Here is a 13,802-nt window from a genome sequence, read left to right as displayed (position 1 = left end):
TTAGCACTTAACTTGACTTGTACACAGTTACACATTTAAAAGTATTTGTTGAAGGGGTTAAATTGTATGATTCCCTAATAACTTTTTCTCCTCTATAATTCTATGATTCAAGTGATAGGCCACATTTATTTCCATTCAGTTTGTGACTTTTATCATGGACATGACCTTTCCTTGTTTGCTTTTTTACTTTTCCCTCTTACCTCATATTGTCTATTCATTGTCTTTATTCCACCCTCCCTCCCACTTACACTGCATTTGTGAATTATTTCATATACTTAGTTCCCATACATAAACTAAAGTGCATGGTAGGAACCACTAACACATAGGGCAAATAGTTGCACACTTATCCAAATTGCAAACAAGATGAGCCTTAGAGGATGGCTAATGAATTGGATGGTGAAGTTGTTTGATGGGTGGAATGACGGACCCAATTTAATCCCATGAAATTTAATAGGGATAAGCACAAATCCATTAAGTTCAAGAGATCAGCTACATAGGTCCAAGATGGGAGAAACATGGCTAAACAGTTTAGGTGATTTTAGACAGCTGGAGATTTATTCAGCTGAAAGTTTATGTCTTTCAGCCTTGGCCAGGGCTATTGCTTTGGCATTAAATTGAGTATAACTCTTGGAATGCTCTCCCTCCTCTTCATTACCTATTAAACTCCTTCTTACCCTTTGAAACTTATCCCAAATGCCACATCTGCTGGAAAACTTCTCTGATTTTCCTTGGTTAATAATTTGTTCCACCCTCAAATCTCACATAGCACTTTGTTTTATGATTCTCTAATGCACTTAAGATGCTATGCCATCACTTCCTACAATACTAATAATTAACACTCTTCTAGTGCTTTAGAGTTTGCAAAATACTTCACAAATATTATCTAATTTGATTTTCACAGCAACCCTGGGAGGTAGGTAATATTATTATCTCAGTTTCACAGATGAGGAAACTGAGAACGATTCTCTTGCCCAAGGAAACACAACCGCTGAGTATTTAAGGATGGATTCAAACTCAGCTCTTTGTCATTCAAGCCCTAGTGCTTGGTCCACTAAGCCATTTCGCTACCTCTGAGAAAGAAAGTAGGGATATTTAGACAAAGGCCATGGTCATTTCCTTTAATATTTGAAGGACTGTCATAAAAAAGAAGGATTAGATTTTGTTTTCTTGTTGTTTTGTTTGTTTTCATTCTCATGGAGCAGAACTGAGACCAATTTAGTGATCATTTATTAAACACTCTATGCAAGGTAAGACAGCAATAGAAAATGGAAAACAATTCATTACCTCAAGGTACTCAAAGTCTGTGGAGCAATATAGCATGTTAAATCAATCAATGAACAATGGATAATGTGAGAGGAAAAAAGATGGAGCAGGAAACGCTCTCTGTAATGTTGACATGAGCTAACCTATGAATGAGAATTAATAATAATAATGACTGGTATTTATATACTGCTGTAAGGTTTGCAAAGGACTTTACATACATTAACTGATAAGATCCTTGTAGCAACCCTGTGACGGAGGGGATTTAATTGCCTCCATTTGATAGATGAGAAAATTGAGGAACGGAGAATTGAAGTGATTTGCTCAGGGTCACACAGCTAACAAGTGTCCAAAGGAAGTACTCTGGAGGAAGCTAAGAATTATATAGGACATACATGAGGAGAAAGGCCAGTGTAGGCTTTGGGTTCCTCAAGGTTGTAGAGATGGAATATGGAATGATGAACTTATAAACAATGGAGTCTCTAAACAAGATCCATTTGGCAGGAACAGAGAGCATCTCAAGAGGACAAATGTGACCTAAGCCTATAACTCCTGACAGATGAAGGTTAGAGAATAATGGATTTTCATTTCACGTAAGGAACCATTTTCTAAAAATTGGAGCTGTATGGAAGTAAAATTGGTGGCAGTAGGAGGTAGTGATTTCTTGGTCTCTTGTGGATATCATGACTGGGCAGGATGATTGTTTATTGGGAACATTGTAAAGAGGATTCTTGTTCCATTATAGGGTAGACTAGATGACTTATAAAGTCTCTTCATATTCTGAAATTCCATGATTCTATGGAACTATTACAATAGACCCCATTATATTGCATAGGCTCTGGGCATCACTCTCCCAACCCACTCTGATTACCAGATCAGGTTACCAAATCAAGGCTACCCCTTGCAGTTCCTCTCACAGTTCTAAGAGTAGGTCTGAGGGGTTGGGAGACTTTCTCCAGTGTTAATGTTGATGAACTCTCACTGTGTTTCCTTCAGTAGTAATAAGTCAATATCTCTCCAGTATAATTTTGACTATTTGGACCCACACAATATCAATTAACCAATTATTAACAATTAACCTTTAAAAGATATTTTCACTGAAAATATAATGCAAGAAACAGAGGAAAGCCATCTCTGAAAAAGGGGAGAGTGGGCACAAACTTAAATCAATTCCTTCAAACAACCCCTGACTAAATTCACTTCAGTGTGGGGGTTAGCCAAGGTGGGAGTGGTTCTCTGGATTGTAAAATATGTTTTCTTCACTTCCAGTTTCCCTGTTGGTCCAGAACTAGTAGGTGACTCCTCAGGGCTGGCTCCTTACAGGGTTCAATTGCTGGGTCTAACTGCACTCTGTGTTAGGAACTCCAGTTACCAGACCTCTAGTGGATCTTCTGATCTTTTGAAATTCATAAGATCAGAATTCGGTCTGTTCTATCTTTGATACTCATTCTCTTAAGATGAGGAAAGAATATAAATGGAGATAGAAACAGGAGTTGTGTTGTGTATAAATAGACATATTATGGTCTCTTGGAGGGGAAGGCAGCTGAAGCAGCACTTACTACTTTTGCTAACCTCCCTCAAGCTGGAGGTTCACAGTTTTTATTCTCCTTCCTCATTTAAAAACTGTCAGAGAGGAGAAATAGATCCTATCTGTTTGATTCATCTGCATAGTCACTGAGTTCTGGCTCAGTAGCTGATTAAAAAGTTTTTCATCACCTTCAGTGATGTAATCCAACAGTAAACAATTGGAGGAGGCATGTCTATGAAGTATGGAGGTGAAGTTTCCACAAGCAATGATACTAGGAAGAGTATATCATACATGAGGTAAGGACTGGATGCTCATTGGCTAGTCTTACTTTATGAATATATTTGAAATATTAATCTGATATAAATTATGCATGTAAAGCTATGAATTTGAGAATTAATATTTGAAATACTAATCAGATGTAAATTATAAATAAAAAATATGAAATTCAAAAAGAACTTTTCTTTTTTAAAGGGGATAGCTACTAGGAATTTACCACAAGAAAGTTAAAATATTCATAGAGCATTTTTGTGGTACTAAAATAACAATAACCACTTTAAACAAAGTAGATGCCTATTTTTTAGGAAACAGTCAAATAAAATATGATTCATATTTTATAATTGAATATTACTATATAATAAGAAATGACATGCATAAGGAATTCAGAGAAACCTTGGAAAATATGAACCGATGCAGAGCAAAATAAGCAAAAAGAAGAAAACTGCATAAATAATGACCAAAATTATAAAAAATTAGTCAATCAGTAGACATTTTTTAAACATCTACTATGCCCCAAGCTCTGTGTTGAGTACTAGAAGATTTTAAAGTTTTAAAAAAATAAAAGCAGTTGAACCTAGAAAAAATAGAAATGATCAAAATGTGTGCTAGAAATCAGATGATAAAACATACTTCACTTCTTTTTGGTAGAGAGGTGGAAGATCTATGGGATAGCTTTTACGTTGTCAGCTTTTGTATTTTCTGTCAGTTTTGCTGAAGGACCATTTTGATGGGACAGGGCCATACTGGAAAATGATTGGAGTGAGAGACAAAAAGAAAACAAATAAATTTTGAAGTGAAAAAAAGTCTAACACTAAAAAGAGAAAAAGTGGGACTTGTGAATGTAGGGATTATCAATGACAACAGATTGTCAATCAACAAATATGCGCAAAATTTCATGCTAAACGACTATAGTGCTGCATGAAAATAATCTGGAAGTTGGCTCCAAATCTGCCGTAGGCAAGCCACTTATTTCAGGTTCTTTATTAAAAAATTCAAAGGGATCTGACTCGATGGCCTCTAAGTCTACTCACAGCTCTGCATGGATAATCTTACGTATAAAGTACTGTGAGGAAAAATGAAAGAGACATGAAGTCTATCTTTAAGGAGTTACATTCTAGTTGGGGAGTACTGTCATACACACATGGAAAGTTAAATGATAACATGAAATGCAAATTATGGTTCAAACCAACAACACAATGAGCAGCAGAACACAATTCATGCCTTACTGCTAAATGGGTGGTACCAATGATAATTTGAAGAAATTTGGAGAACACAAAAATCAATGAAGACTGGGCTAGAAAGATCTCATGGAAAGGGAGGAGTTTTGGTTGGGTTCTGAGGAATAAGAGACAACAAAATTTAGTGGGAAAAGTGCTAGAGTCGAAACCAGGAAACAGCAGTTTCAAACTTGCATCCATTGTTGGTTCTTCATATGACGTTAGACAAATCATATAAACGCTCTGTGCCTCAATTTCCTTATCTTCAAGATGGGCATACTAATATTTGTGCCACCACACATGATTGTTGCAAAGAGAATAATTTGTAAAAGTTTAAGTACTATACACAGATGAGTATTGTTGTTATTTGAATGGAGAAGGGATAGTTATGAAAAGAAGTGAGAGTGAGGAAAACTATAAAACCTACTCAGGGGATGGAAAGGACATTAGTTGAATTGGTACGAAGCATGCCAGAAGGTCAACAGCTGTGGATGTGTGGAAAAGTGGGTTGGAACCAGACTGCAGAGCATCTTTAATGGCAAGGTAAGAATGAGTCATGGGGTAGCTAGGTGGTTCAGAGGATAGAATGATAGGCCTGGGTTCAGAAAAAAAACTCATCTTCCTGACTTCAAATCTGGCCTTAGATACTTACTAACTGGGTGATCCTGTACAAGTCACTTAATCCTACATACCTCAGTTTCCTCATCTGTAAAATGATCCGGAGAAGGCCTCTCCAGTATCTTTGCTAAGAAAATTCCAAATGGGGCCATGAAGAGTCAGACAGGACGAAAATGACTAATCAATAAGAATAAGGCATACCAATGAATAAGGGGCCAAGACTAAACCTGCAGAACTGCCAACAGTCAGGGGCAGAGGGAGAAGATGGAAACAGTGCCAGGGAAACAAAAAAAATAATTAGAGTGATGAGAGAAAATAATTTAACATCTTGCAAGACGAGGGACAGAGGTTTTCATGGTAGAGGGAGCATTGATTAATGTCAAATAATACATGTAGAAAGGTCAAGGATAAACCTTTAAGTGCAAATAAATATGAGATATGGTGAAGATGATGATTGGATAATCATTGGATTCAGGAATTATGATGTCTGAGAGTACAATCCCAGAAAAATGAAAGAGAACAAAAACTAGGTTATATCCTAATGAAAAGAGATGAGGAGATAATATATACTTTTTTTTAGATTATATGATCATAGATTGCAAGTTATAAGGGACCTTTGAGGTCTTATAGATCAATTCCCTCATTTTACACATGAGAAAACTGAGACCCAGAGAGGTTAAGTGAGGTCACATGGGTAGTGACTGACAGAGGCAAGATTTGAAACCAACTCCTCTCTCAATGTTTTGGCTGTAAAAGTAAAGAAATAGAATGGCACCTACAAACAGAAGTCAGTCGTATTTACTAAACACCTACTATATTTGAGGCTCTGGGCTAAATATTGAACCACACAAAGAAAAGAAAAAGACCATCTTGATCTCAAAGGATTCAATATGTAATGGGGTAGAAAACATGAAAATAATAATGTACAAACAAAAGACATGAATTTTTCAAGACAGAAAATACTTCACTGCATGTGTGAAGATCAGACAAAATGAGGTAGATGGAAGGGGGATTGACAACTAATGGTGCTGGAGAGAGAAGAGGTAAATATCTAACGTAAGTGGAAAAGTAGAGGACCAAGGGACGTAGGAGAGGACAAGCCGCGGCAAAAAGAGGTGAGAGGGGAGCCATTTTCTCTGCAACAGTAAGAATGAATCAACAGGCTTCCTTTATCTCATTCAGGGTTCGTCTAACTTTTTTTCTAAGGGAATAGAAATAAGTCAATTATATTAGTGACCAAATCGGCTCCACTTTACAGAAGTGGATTTGATTGCTCAGCAGTTGGGCATTCAGTGTTACCACTCTATCGCCAATTTACCCCCAAAACTCATGATCCAGTGGCCACAGCTGGCCTCTTTCTTTGTAAATCCCTCCAGCATTCTGTAAGACAACCCCATCGTGGCTGCTAGTTATTAGGGCTACACACTGACTTTCAGATTTACAACTGTGTGCTTGTCATTTCCAGATGTGGTTTTACCAAGACAGTCGCTCAGGAAACATTGTGAGAAGCAGCAGGTTTCCAGTAAAACATGCCCATAAACACTATGATTTCTGGTGGAAAAAAAAGTTTACACCCAGATGCTTTTGAAAAATAGTCTGTTTTTTGTTCATGTTTATCCTGAAGGTTTTAAGCAGATCTGCAGGTTTTTTGTTTGTTTCTTTTTTTTCCTTCTTAACATTAGAATGGCCCATCTTAGCTCAATTCCACTAGCATCCTATAAATGATGAGAATCAAATTATATATTCTAGTGAGTCAGTGTTTTTCCTGTTTAGTTCATAGAAATCATCTTGTGACAATGTAGAAAAAAATTTAAAACACACACACACAATAACAACAGAAATCCAGAATGATTCATGAAATTAAAAAAAAACATCTCTCTGGATATTTATCCCATCATTAATTGTCTGAGGAGTACCTGAACTGGCTAAGTAGAAATTGAAAGTTAGGCTGTAGGAAGGGACGGTGTTAGGGTGGAACATATTTTGTACTTCCTATTTAAAATGCTGGCCAGGCTTTTCATAGAGCAGAGGTCTACGTGATCACAGGGACGTGTTTTGGCAGGGAATAAACCAGTGAAAATGGGTGTGGGTGGCAATTTCTCAATGCCTAAACTGGGTCCACCCTTGTTTTCAGCAGTGGCTGTCCCTATAGGACATCAAATGAAATGGAGAATTAGAAATCACAGGATTAGCTCTTATCAAAGTTGTGAATTTGGTTGAAATTTCTTTGTCACTCACCCTTCTGTGCCATTCTTCCAGATTTAATCCCAGATCTGACATGAATTCTCACATATCCTTGAGCAAATGGACAAATTTCTTTCAATGTAAAATGTTTGGTTGAACTCTGCTCAGCAAGATCCCTTCCAGAATGTTCTTGCCAAGCCTTGGGTTCTGTCTCTTGCCTTCCTTTCCAGACTAGTTGCTGCCATTCGTAAGTGGTCAGTGTCCTGACACTGCCCTCTGGCTGTCCTTATCCTACCACTACAATTCTTGGCTCAGGCTTGTCCCACATTCCAGACCCTGCATCTTGGGTCATTGCCGATCATCGTGACTTTTGTCTTACAACTGGACCTCGATGACTCTGGAGGAGAGTCTGATGACTGTGTAGTTCTCCATCACTTAAATCCAATTCACACACAAGTCAAGGTATCACCCTTGTGACGTTGGTCCTCTTCAAGAGTAAGAAATGAACAAGGACAACAACAATTCTGGTTCTCTCTGTCCTTCCATCCTCCCCTCAAACTTGCCAGGGTTTTGTTTCCTTTCTTTGGTTCCCCTGAGCTCAACTAGTTCTCCTGGGGGGAAAATGGTTTAAAAATTAAATCACTGTCAAATACGAATCACCAGTGAAGGCTGGATGATCATTTAAAGCAACATAGACCTTTGAATAAGGGCAGTCTTGAAGGGCAAACGATTTTATAAAGCCAGAAATTCAAGTCTGTGGTGAAATAACTGGGCAAAGAGTAAATGTCCATGAAAGCATCTGAGATCACATTGACTTCACCTGCTTGCCAATACTGATGATGGCTAATGTAACGAGCAGATTATGCTCTTGGTGAATCTCCTGGTTTCCTCAGGTACTACATCGCTGCACAAACTTATGGTCATGATCCAGTGTAACAGTGCCCCTTATCATAAAACCTGAGTGCAGTCTCAAACTTGTTGAAGGAGTTAGGAGCTACTGTCCCTAGGAATTTGAGGATACTCTGAATGAGGTACCCTTGTTCCCATTTGCTGTGGTGAGAACCAAGTAAGCTTGAAGCAAGATCTTCATGAGTGATCACTGGTCATCAAGTGTACAAGGTTCCCAATTATACGTGGGTGTCTTTGCTTTGTTGGAACATATCCCAAGCAGGCACCAGATAATATGCCTTCCCTTCTTGATTCCCTTTCCTTCCATCTGGATTAAAGACTCATTCATTCACTCCTCTCTCTCTCTCTCTCTCCTCTTCTCTTTATTTCTATTCATCCATCTATTTTTGTTGTTGTTCAGTCTCAGTCATTTTGGTCACATCTGATTCTTCATGACCCAATTTCTGATTTCCTTAGCAAAGATGCTGGAATGGTTTGCCATTTCCTTCTTTGGATCCTTTTACAGATAAGGAAACTGAGGCAAACAGGGTTAAGTGACTTGCCCAGGGTCCCACAGTTAATGAATATCTGAGGCTAGATTTAAACTCAAGAAGAAGAATCTTTCTGATTCCAGGCCTGGGTGCTTTATGCACTGTGCCATTACATCTAGCTGCCCATATCTATCTATCTGTCTGACTGTTTGCTTATTTATTACCTATACACACATATACACGTACAGATACATGTGTATATATGTATATTTGTGTATGTATGTATACACACATATATGCATGTGTGTACATTTATGTGTGTGTGTGTATTCCAAGTTCAAAGTATCATTGCAATGCAATTAGGATTAGTCTTAATCTTCTTTTCTCTCTTTCTTATGTATGTATCACATATAATGTTGTGTTACTATTTCCGTGTCTTGTGTCTCCTATTTGAATGAGTTCTTTGAGGTCAGGAAGCTCTTCTTTTGCTGCATATTTTAATCTTCTGCACCACTTAGCACATATAGTAGATGTATATATATATAGATTGATTGATTGATTGATTGAATAGCATGTATCTAATTTGTTGACAACTTTTGTCATTTCTATCCCCATAACGTCCCTCATATGTTTCTTCTCCATTCACTCAGAAAGCACTCTGGTACAAATACTTGTCACTTCACACTTGGACTTTTGCAATAGTCTTCTGGTTCCCCTTATCTTTCACATTTCCCCACTCTAGTTGATTGTTCACTCAGTAAACTTTATCACCCCGCCTGACACACACACACACACACACACACATGCTTAATCAACCCCAATATAGTGGTTCCTTATTACCTCCAGTATCTAATATAAATCCTCTCTTTGGCCTCCATAATCTGTCTGCTGAATATTCTTCCATGTAATTAATAATCAAGCTGGATGAGCCTCTTTATTCTTTCTCAAATGTGTCATACCATCTCCCAACTTTGTGCCTTTTCATTGGCTGTCTCCTATGCTTGGAATGCTCTCTACATCACCTCTTTTTCCTGTATTCTCCAGCTTTCTTTAAGACACCTCAAAATTTATTTTCTTTAAGAAGTCTTTTATGAATAATCAGGGAAACTATAGTTTGCTAAAAAGTACTGTAGACAAGGGGCAGTTAAGTGGTGCAGTGGATAGAGCATCAGTGCAGGAGTCAGGAGGACCTAAGTTCAAATCTCATCTCACATACTTGACACTCACTAGCTGTGTGATCTTGGGCAAGCCACTTAACCCCAATTGCCTCATCCTGGGTCATCTCCAGTCATCCTGATGAATATCTGGTCACTGGATTCAGATGGCTCTGGAGGAAAAGTGAGGCTGGTGACCTGCACAGCCTTCCTTCACTCAAAACAAAGTCAAATGCAAGTTATGTCATTATTTCTCTGATGGCATGGTCTTCTTCAGCAGCGAAGGACGAACAAACATTGTAGACAATGAAGCAGTATCAAAAAATTTTACAGCAAGCTTTTTTGTCTGATAAAGGCCTCATTTCTCAAATATATAGAGAACTGAGTCAAAAAGATTAAAAAAAAAAATGAGTCATTGCCCAATTGATAAATGGCCAAAGGATACGAATAGGCAGTTTTCAGAAGAAGAAATCAAAGCTAACTATAGTCATGAAAAAAATATTCTACGTTACTATTGATTAGAAAAACGTAAAGTAAACAAATCTGTGATACCACCTCACATCTGACAGAAATGACAACTATTGGAGGGGTTGAAAGTAAATAGGTGCACTAATGAATTGTTGGTGGAGGAGTGAACTTGTCCAATCAACTGAGTAAAGGGCTGTAAAACTGTGCTCACCCTTTGACCTAGCAAAACTAGTACTCAATCTGTATCCCAAAGAGATCAAAGATAAAAGAAAATGATCTTGCTTATAAAAAATATTAATTTCATATCTTTCTGTGCTGGCAAAGAATTGAACACATTACTTAAGGAGTGGCTGAACAAGTTATGGCATGTGTTTGTGATGGAGTACTATTGATCAGGGAGATGATTTCAGAAAAAGAAACACATGGTAAGATCTATATGAACTGATGCAAAGTGAAGTGATTAGAACCAGGAAATTATTGTGCACAGTAACAGCGATGTTGAAATGATGACCGTCTATAAAAAGTCATGGCTCTACTGATCAACACGCTGATCCATGACAATTCCATTGGACTCATGATGAAAATGGTCATCTGCAGAGAGAGCTGAGGAACTATGAATTCAAACTGAGGTTTAATTTTCTTTTCTTGTTTTTCTTGCTTTTTTAAAGAAATATGCCAAACATAGAAATGTTTCTCAATATTTCACATGTATAATTGATATCATAGTGCTTTCCTTCTCAGGGGGTGGAGAAAGGTGTGGGAGGAAGCAAAAGAATTTGAAATTCTACATTTCAAAAGTAAAGAATGTTTAAAAATAAATATATATATTTTTTTGAAAAGAGAATGGCATGGAACAAGCCCAGTAGGAGTAGTATATTGATACCAGTGGCCTTGTAACATAGGCAGGAATTGTCCATCCATGCATATATCCTGGGTTTCTCTACATTTGCCCTATAACATGTATGTTTTCCATATATCTACTCTTCTCAGTGAGGGCATGCACATTTATAGATCAGTTTGCTACAAGCTGATGAGGAAATGCTTTGTTGCTCCTTTTTCTTGACCACTATTTAAATGCCTTTTTTTGGGGGGGGGGATGTCTTGCCTAAACATCCTCTGCCCTCTTTACTTGCCTTCCCTTTGAAATGGTCTTCCATTTTAAAAAAGTATATAGCTTGTTTACACATTGTTATTTGCATGTTATTTTCCTTATTAGGACATAAACTTCTTGACAGCAGGGGCTGAATTTTTGCTTTTCTTTGTATTTCCAGCACTTAAAACAATTCCTGAAACAAAATAAATACTTAACTAACGCTTGTTCACTGATTAATTCCCTGGATGGATGGGTACTTCATGATGTTTTCTCCATTTCTTTGACCTTAATGGGATGTTTCAAGTCTAATGCACCTTTACGCTGCATTCCTGTTCCTGTGCAGATAAAAACAAAGCAGAGACAAATCCAATGCATTTTTCTCTATAAAAAATTGCTTTTATAGATGAGCAGGACATCGTGACATTTTACCTGCATAATGGTAGGGATCCCCTGCCTGGGAGCATCTCCAAAGATGTCTCACGGAGAAATCAGCAAGAGATAGATGTTATACATAATTGTTTTTTCCCTGGATTTCTGAGAGATGCTCAAGATGAAATGGGCCTACTGGCTATTTGCTAGCAATGATGGTGCTACCCATTCCTCAAAGAAAATTGTTTCTTTATATATTAAGTCTCCTTCTCACTAACCGGCCATCCCAGAGCAATCCTAACAAATAGCACATTGTAAAAAAAATGATTTTTATTTCCTCTCCACTGTTAGAAGGGTGGTCATGGTTGTTGTAACGGTAAGTCCTGTTTTGAGGATGTAGCTAAGAAGGATTTTTCTCCGTCATGCCAAACTAATTTAATAAGAAGCATTATTAGAAGGAATTCCATTTGCATTTCATAAGCCTCTAAAACAAAGTGATGCAAATAAATTGACCAGAGTTGACAGTTATTATGGAGAATTATTGGCCTCTGTATTGAAAAATGATTGACAGTGATATATGATATGCAAAATGACAAGCTTGGGGCACTTGCTAATAGTAAACTTCACAAACCCAAGGGATAGTTGCTCATTTGCTAACCCATCTATTTCCAAGCTGATTCTTTGGTTAAGAATCATTCTTTGTTCTCTACTCTTATATTACATCTTTCTGGATCATTTAATGTGGGTATTCTCTCCAGCGCATCTATATATGGGTTCTTTTTTTTTTTTTTTTCATTGCTGTATTTTTAACATCATATGCATTTCCCAATACAGGGAAATACAGATCCTATGAACTTATTTATTCTTGTTCAGTTGTGTCCAACTCTTTGTGATTCCATTTGGGATTTTCTTTGCAAAGATACTAGAGTGGTTTGCAATTCCCCTCTCTCCAGCTCATTTTATAGATGAAGCTGAGGCTTATAGAGTGGCCCAGGGTCATAAAATAAGGGTCTGAGACCAGATTTGAACTCCTCATTCCAATCCTGGAATTCTATCCACTGAGTCACCTAGCTGCCTCTATGATCTTGTTAGCCTTTGCTTATAACAAAGATTAAAATAGCACAAGAAAGAAAAGCAGTTCAGCAAAACCAACTGATCTATTTCTCCTAGCATTCCATTTCCATACCCCACTCCCACTCCAGCCTCTGCAATGAAAAGAGGAAGGTGAATTTCTTCAAATTTTCTCCAGGACCAAATTTCATCATTATAGTTACACAGAGCTGGTTTTGTTTTGTTATTTTTTCCTCTAGTATTATTGTAGTTAGCTAATATTTTGCTTTCCTTCTATTTGTTCTTTATGAATTAATTTATATTTTCCTGAATTTCTCTTAATTGTCATTCCATTTGGCACAATCATGTGGCATTGCATTCATATACTGTTGTTTAGGGATTTAAGAATGAACAGACCCTCATTTTTCTGGTAGTACTTTATTATCACAAGAAAGTGCTTTTATAATTATTTTTGTAGATATGGACCATGAGATCTTTGGGTCAAAGAATAGCGACCACGACCTCTCCCTCTCCCTCTCCCTCTCCCTCTTCCTCTCTCCTTCCCTCCCTCCCTCCCTTCCTCTCTCTCTCTCCCTCCCTCCCTCCCTCCCCCCCCCTCCCCAAAGAATAATTCCAAATATTTTACAGAATGAGTGCATCACTTTAATGTTCCCATAATCAATTAATATACCTGTCTTCCTACCACTCATACAATATTGATTATTTTCTTTTCTTGTCATCTTTGTGGGTTTGCTATATGTGATGTGAAACCCCAACAATTTAAAAATTCATATTTTCATATTAGTTATCTGGAGGAATCTCTAATATTAGTAGTAAGCAATTTAACTTTTGAGAACTATTTTCATATATACATACATGTACATAAAATACAGGGCAACTAGGTGGTGCAGTGGATAGAGCACCAGTGCAGGAGTCAGGAGCACCTGAGTTCAAATCTCACCTCAGACACTTGACACTCACTAGCTGTGTGACCTTGGGCAAGTCACTTAACCCCAATTGCCTCATCCTGGGTCATCTCCAGTCATCCTGATGAATATCCGGTCACTGGATTCAGATGGCTTTGGAGGAGAAGTGAGGCTGGTGACCTGCACAGCCCTCCCTCACTCAAAACAAAGTCAAGTGCAAGTCATGTCCTCATTTCTCTGATGGCATGGTCTTCTTTGGCAATTAAGGACAAACACACAC

Source organism: Notamacropus eugenii, chromosome 6, assembly GCF_028372415.1.
Source record: "Notamacropus eugenii isolate mMacEug1 chromosome 6, mMacEug1.pri_v2, whole genome shotgun sequence".
NCBI classification, from domain to species: Eukaryota; Metazoa; Chordata; class Mammalia; order Diprotodontia; family Macropodidae; genus Notamacropus; species Notamacropus eugenii.
The sequence above is the reverse complement of the archived record's forward strand: the minus strand, read 5'-3'. Positions refer to the sequence as shown.